Genomic DNA, 8,312 nt, shown 5'->3' with positions numbered 1-8,312 from the left:
ATCTTCATACTGCTTTCTCTGCTGGGCTTCAGGCTAGACCACTCAATATTAATAGCTCAACATTTCAACAAATCTGTATTTGATTTCCTGCCTCACAAGCCCAGCTGGTTGTTAAAAGTTGAAATAAATCATTTTGCCTAAATTAACAGTGTTCTTGACAATCTGTTTTATTATATTTACCCTTGAATCCCACTATGCCTTATAAATTGGAGATGGCTGATTTACTCTGATAGGAGGAAGGAGGAGAGGAGGTGGGAAGGAGATAGCTTCTCTTGCTCCCAGTAAAGTAGAGTTTCTAATCGAAGACATAAGCTTCTGCTGGTGGTCAGATTTTCAGAATGGTTAACTAGTTATTTTACTCAATATTTGTCACGTTATATGCTTTTCAATGTGCATTGAAGAGGATGCTAATAATGTATGTTGACATAAAGATGCATCCATGAGAGGGGCAATGAACTGAAGGAATGACATAAAGAAGCAAAGAGTAGTTATTGGTCTTGATAGTTTTATCCTTGTTATTAGCAGCTGATGCTAAAATTAATTAATGATAATAGAGAAAATATCAAATGCACAATTACCAAAAAATTATGAGTTTAAAAGAAATTTGAGTGTGTCAAAAATATATTTTAAAGGCCCAGAATTAGTCAAAAGTGGTGTATTGCACCTGAGGATACCTTCAAAATATTCAGTTTGGTAAAGATTTTTCTTGAGAGCATTGGTGGGTATTTTCTTTGGAGCCCAAGTCAGTATAGAACATGAGAAACATAGTACAAAAGGGGGAGATGGGTAAAGGAATAATTTTTACTTCAGATAAACTCCACCAATACAAAATGTCTGAAAACCCACACATTTGTATACAGGAAATATATCTATCCCATCCTTTAGGTGTGCATAGGGATAAAAGAATTTCTCTTTGTTATTTTTTGGCTAACGATCAACAGGTTGTATACTCATTTTTTGGAATTCAGAAGGCACAGCAGAGGCAGCCTTTCACCACTTTCTCTGATCCAGATACAAGATCCCGAAATCCGAAGTCATTGTCTGTGAGAAGACTTTGGCAGAAATCAAGCAGGAAGTCCCGTCGTTATAAAGCATAGCTTTAAATGTGGAACTGATGTGAATCACGGGGGCTAGATAGAGGACAATGACGTCACCATCCTTGCTTCCTGGCATTCACCAGCTTTTGCAACTCTACTTACTTGAAAATTCCCTGGAGATGCTCCTTATTTCTAACAAATGGAATAATGCCGAAGTGATATTACCATAAAGATCTGAGTATCAGGTGATGGCTTTTGTGTTTCTTACTGTTAAAGTGGCTATCTTGGGAAAGCATGAGAAACCTATTTCCATTCCACCTGCATCCCTGTACAGGGGGTAATGGGGAGAAGAGAGCATCATCTCCCATGGGTAAGCATGAAGGCAGATGCCCTCCAAACACACAATGTGATTACCTTCTTAAGTGGGACATCATGCATTCCTATTGCCAGGTTGATGAAAGCCTTCTGAGAAATCTGGATTCAACCAGCTAAACCAATCCTAATCGCTGGTTCAGAAACTGACATTTAAATGTTCTCATTTCCCTCGACTATGTTTAGAAAGAGTTATTATCAACTTTGTTTACCCTTTTAATTTTAACTATGTAACATGCATATGCAGATAAAAGTATACACATACCCAGATTCAATACCATTAGAGCAATAATAGTAATTTCTGAAGGTTAGTTACTAATGTGTATCATTTCTTCTGCTACCAATTATCATAGATTAAACCTAAGAGACTCTGATTGAGTGCAGTCATCTGTTCTTTTATTCCTGTATGACAATATATATTAAACAAAAAATAAAGGAAAAAAGTACAAAAATAACAGCAGAAAGGAGTCAAATCTGTTCAATGGAAAATTATAAAATTGAAATATACCTAGTGACAATAGGATATACATATACATAATAATCTAAATAATTAACACAATTTTGCATGTAACTTTCTCACCAATAATATTTAACCCGGCTGTTATGGGCATACAACCTTACATTGTATACAATATTGTTTTTTTAAAAAGTTTCTTTGTACAGAATTGTGAATAAAATAACCCTAAGGAATAGAGAATTAAAAAAAAGGCTAAAACCATTTTAATGAAAATGAATAAAGTTGAGATAATCACATCACAGTATTTTATTTCCAGTTGTGTTATATGAACATCCGTTTACAAAAGGAATAAGTCCTAATCTTGAATATAAATGTAATTAGAATTAGACTTTCTGTCATGTATGCAGCAATGCTATACTCTAGACTGTAACATATGTGAAGTGATAAAAGAGGGTTTACCATGAACTCAAAAGATACCTGTAAGGTCATATGAGGATTGATTAATCCAACTCAAAGCAGACATGGGAAACTTGATCTTGTAGGTAGACATGTGAGGCAAGGTCTGTAAATGCTACTGAATATTCTAATCTTTGGGCATTTGTTTGCCTGCAATTATATTTTTCTTTCAAAGACAAAACAACTCATAGACAAGGTTATTTCATTGTTTTCTAAAATTGCATCAGTTTTCAAGGAACTCATTTTTATATACTAATTTAAAATTAGGTTGTTATCCAAATTTCTGGCTATGTGTCCATGGGAAATAATGTTGAAAAAAATTACCTACATCTAAAGCAAGAGTATACTTACCACTACAAATCAAATGCAAGTGTATTCTTATTACCAGTAATCATTTCTTGGATAAATTTGTATATGTGGTCACTATTTAAAAATTAATCTACAAGGTAATCATTACCTATTTTGAAGCACACCTAGTCCACGGGGTACCATATAATTAAATGTTTTCTTCAAACTGACTTATTTACATATTTATTTTAGCAAAGACACAACATTGATAAAATGACTTTTCCCAGAGGATTGGGGTGTTGCTTAAAGCAATTACATTTCCAAAGTAAAACATTGTTGTTCTTTTAAAATTTCCTTTTCTTTTTCTTTTTTACAGTCCAGACTTCACACCCTCCTGTTCTGGTTCTCCCCACACCAACTGCTCCTCATCCCATAATTCTCTCCCTCTCCCCTATCTCCAAGAGGTTATCCCCATCCCCTACTCCGACCCCACCAGACCTCCCTACTTTCTGGAGCCTCATGTCTCTCTAGGGTTAGGTGCATCTTCTCTCATTGAGGCCAGACAATGCAATCCTCTGCTGTGCATGTGTGTGCAGATTGTGTGTGTGTGTGTGTGGGGGGGTACTATCAGCTGGTGTATGTTGCCTGATTCATAGCTTAGGGTCTCAGAGATCTCAGGGGTCCAGGTCAGTTGAGACTGCTGGTCAACTTAACAGCACACCTGAGAGCTCTACAATAAAAAGAAATAAACACACTCAAGAGTAGACAGCAGAAAATAGTCAAACACAGAGTTGAAATCAACCAAATAGAAACAAAGACAACTATACAAAAAATCAACAAAACCAAAAGTTGTTTTTGTTTGTTTGTTTGTTTGTTTGTTTTTTGTTTTTTTGCGAAAATCACCAAGATAGATAAACCCCTAGCCAAACTAACTAAAGGGCCCAGAGACAGTATCCAAATCAACAAAATCAGAAATAAAAAGGGAGACATAAATCAAGAACAAACAAAAACCAAGGAAATTCAAATAATCACCAGCTTCTACTACAAAAGACTATACTCAACAGAACTGGAAAATATAGATTAAATGGATGGTTTTCTAGACAGATACCATATACAAAAGTTAAACCAAGAGCAGGTAATCTATCTAAACAGAACCATATTCCCTAAGGAAATAGAAGCCATTAAAAACCTCCCTATCAAAACAAACAAACAAAAACAGAAACAAAAAACAAAGCCCAAGGCCACATGGCTTTAGTGCAGAATTCTTCCAGACTTTCAAAGAAGACCTAATACCAACTTCCCTCAAACTATTTCATAAAATAAAAGCATAAGAAACACTACTTAATTCATTCTATGAAGTTACAATTATTCTGATAACTAAACCGTACAAGGACACAACCAAAAAATGGAACTTCAGACTAATTTCCCTAATGAATATTGATGCAAAAATACTCAATAAAAGTATCTCAAACTGGATCCAGGAACACATCAAAACTATCATCTACCAAGATCAGGTAGGTTTCCTGCTAGGGATGCAGGTTTGGTTCAATATATTTTTCATATATTATTTCATATATATATAATTATATATATATATATAATATTCCATTAATGTAATCCATTCTACCTTTTAAACTGTTGTTTTTTTTTTTTTGTATATACTCTACTAAGAGAAACATCTCAAAGATACTCTTCTGTCAAAAGTCTTCAAGACATCTTTTCTCCTCTCAAAGATGCAATTTTAAAACAAATGTGTTTCAACTTTTTAATCACCCAGCGGTGGTGGCACACGCCTTTAATCCCAGCACTCGGGAGGCAGAGGCAGGCGGATTTCTGGGTTCGAGGCCAGCCTGGTCTACAAAGTGAGTTCCAGGACAGCCAGGGCTATACAGAGAAACCCTGTCTCGAAAAACAAAACAAAACGAAACAAAAACAAAATAAAACAAACTTTTTCATCAATCTTCGGCTTTCTCTTTGTGTCATGGGTTCCTAAATTTTTCTCGTAGAATATATTGACCATGTTCTCTTCAATCTCAGAGTGCCTGCACCTTTCCTATCCACCTAGCTTTACTTTCTTTTTTTTTTTTTAATGAACAAAAATAAAACAAAAACATACACACAAACAATGGAGTCCATTTTCTGTTTGTCAGCTACTTCAGATCATGAGGCCTTCTTTGAATGTGCTTGGTAATTGCAGGGTCATTCCATTGGAGAAAACGGACTTTCCCTCTTCCAAAAGGGATCAATTGCAAATAGCTTCTTAATTAGGGATAAGATTTGTGTCGGTGAGATCTTGTCCATTTTGATTGAACTTGTCCATGTATTGTACACGCTGTCACAGGCTCTGTGAATTCATATATGAATCAGCCTTGCCCTGTTGGGATTTCCATCATGTTAACATCTTCCTGCTTCCTTTACAGGACATATAATTGAGCCTTGAAGGGAGGGGTGTGGTAAAGACTGTATGGTTATGGTTGAATGTTCTTCAAGGTCTCACATTGTCTGTCCATTTTCCAGTAGTTAATCTCTGTGTTAATTGCCCTCCATGGAACGATGAAGCTTCCCTTATGAGGGCTGAGTGATGGACTGATGTAGCAATATACAACTATGAGTGTTTTTACTGGTAAGTTCACTAATAGACTAATAGTATTTTCCCCTAGAGCCCATGACCCATTGAGTCATAGGTTCTTGGTCTGAGTTGCAACTCATGGAGCAGATCACTTCTAAGAACTGATTGCTCACATAGTAACTGTGCTGCTGCCCCAGTACATGGTTGTAGGAGGTTGAGACTGTAGCTCCCAGGGTCCCTAGCTGAGGAAGATTTATGGTTACATTTTTCTTCTGAGAATGTGGATAGTACCTTCCATAGTTGTGAATGGTATGCTGTAGAGGGGAAGCTTCTAGCTGGACCCTAGCTATATTTCTCTAAGTTCCATGACATACGAATATGGTAAATTCAGTAAAACAAACAAACAAACAAACCCCCAAAACAAAAACAAAACAAAAAAACACAACTCCCTCCAAAATACTCCAATTTAATTAGCACCTTAATTTATCAGTTAAGAGATTAGCCTATAAATGACTATAAATTGACGATCCAGAGCAAGTCGTCTTCTTTTCAATACAAAGGTATTAGGCTTTTCTTTATCATATAATTATGGTGGAAATTAATTTTACCCATGCAAAAATTTTGTCCATTTAAGTACATACAGTGTAGTTTGTTTAGCTTGTTTTTAGTTTCAAACCATGTTTTAAATATACAGCAACATTGATTTTTCACCAACATTGAGAATCAGAGAAGCTATATGTACCATATCTTTCCATGTATTTGGCTCATGTTGGATAGAGTGTTAGGGGAAATACAGAAAATGATAATAGGATAAAGTACAGCAGATTAAATACATTACAGCAGATTAAATACAGTAATGAACATGATTTAAATTCTAGTAAAGTTTTTATGTTTCCCCTTTATTAGTTAAATGACTCATGAGTTTATATCTTTTGACATGAAAGTGACTTTGTGCTGTTATCTCTCAGAAACATGGTAAAATCAGTTCCTAATGATGGAATTTCTTTGTGGTATACATAGGATAGTTAATTACATGTAGATTTTTCTCACTTTGTTTCAATATTTAAATTATTCCACAGTAGCAGGAGAATATGGTTTTAGGAGGAATGTGGGATTGCCCTAGTTTTTGAAGACATCAATGAGTCATTAAGCAGGAGGTGTTGTCTTCTTTCCTGTGTAGAACCCTCCCCTCCCCACTGCTATATTGACTAGAAAGACATATCTGAGAAGCGGAACTACTTATGCTTCCTGTCAAAGGGATTGTATCGCTAGGCTTTGTGTGTATGTTCCCTGAGTTTACACTGTTCACTTTGAATAAGTTTTTGAAGTCAAGGTGGAAGATAGCTAAGCTGCACAGAAAACACTTTAATTCATAATGATAAATGACCCCACAGACTCTGGGATTCATAACAGAATCAGTCTCATCTCTATGAGCTTTGGATAATATTGGAAGAATATTAAGTGACTGAATATTAAGTCTGTATATCTGGACCCTTTTAAACCGGTCTCTATCTTAAATTTGAAATGATATATGGTTTCCATAACCAATGGCTGTTTTCTTTCTGGTAAATTTATACCAAGATAAATCTTTATGACCTTACTGATTCATATATATATATATATTCATGTATATATATATATATATATATATATATATATATATATATATATATACAATTTATGGAAATTAGAATGTTCTTTTATCTGTTTTTATTACTAAGAAATCCACACAAAGAAAATATGTGATTATTTACTATGCTTTTGGAAACAAATAAGAGGGTTGCTTAAAAAACTGAAAATCTCTTATTTTGTATGCCAAAGAAAGCAGTTTTCTTTTAGATTTACATATTTACATGTAAGGCAGGTTTTGTAAGATTGAGAAGCTTTACGAGGCATTTTGGATTTCTTAGATTACATTTCTACCAGGAAATAAGCACACACTATATTGGATTCTCAGAAAGTCATGACGCAGCTCAGATGAACACCGCAAGGCATTCTTATTCTTTCTCCCTGAGTTGGCCTCTATTGAAATCTAACGGAGAGCTGTTCTATTGGTGTCTCTGTAGAACTTGGCAGGGGTTACAGCTAGCAGTCTGTGATAGCAGAAGTCATTTCTCTTTGACAGGATCCATAAAGCCAAAGGCTGTAATAACTCCTCTGATGGAATTTTAGTGGGCATACTTTCTGTCTTGTTACCATTGCCTTTTGCACTCAATGGGTCCTTCACCTGTGGGGACGATTGTGGCTCTCTGAGGTCCCTGTACTACCTGTGACCTCTGATCAGGCAAAGTGGCAATTTTTCCTCAAAATGAATTTGCTACTGGGCAATACACACGGTTTTAGTGCGTTCTCATTCTCCAAGGGCCTCTCCTAGCTGCTTCAGTGACTTCCCAAGGTAACAAGAAGCACACTCATAACTTACTAGATGCTCATTCTCTCTGTTCAGTTTTCACGTGGTCAGACAGAAGGTATTACCTATAATGATTATGTAGAACTGCAGACAGACAGTTGGAGGGGAAAACATACAATGTATTAATAATGAGTAGTCTCCCTCAGCCACGGGCTTAATTTACATTTATAAAAAGCCTTCTGGGCAAAGTCCAGTGGTGAATGAGTTGATTAATTTTAAAACTTTGAACTTACCAGCAAGTTCTTTGAACTTACTAGCAAAGCTTCTTAAAGTAAAAGTTTAGACTACTCCCATTTCAATAACTGATAGTTGCAAGCGCATGGGCATACTATTTTGAAACTTCAGAGAAAATATTACTGAGTTTTCAAGGCTGCCCTGCATCTTAGCATCATGTCTAATACAGCAGCAAAGCTCAAACCTAGCAATGGAACCACATGCCCTTTATAATGATACTCAGGGGACTGGGAGAAAGGAGAGCAAGGATTTTTGAAAGGGTTACACACACACACATATATATACTCAAATATAAATAATCTTATACAGTGAGATACTGAGATAAAAACCTAACATCAATTCTTCTCTTTCCTATAACTTGGATACTGCTACTTGAATCATTTTTACATATCTATAAATATGAATCATATATATAATGACTTATGTATACCCATGTATAAGGAAAATATTTATAAAATTAAAATATGAAGAAATATTTTAAATACTTGC

The sequence above is a fragment of the Mus caroli genome, unplaced genomic scaffold (assembly GCF_978045245.1).
Source record: "Mus caroli unplaced genomic scaffold, Mus_caroli_1 scaffold_12, whole genome shotgun sequence".
Taxonomy (NCBI): domain Eukaryota; kingdom Metazoa; phylum Chordata; class Mammalia; order Rodentia; family Muridae; genus Mus; species Mus caroli.
This window is presented reverse-complemented; position numbering follows the sequence as displayed.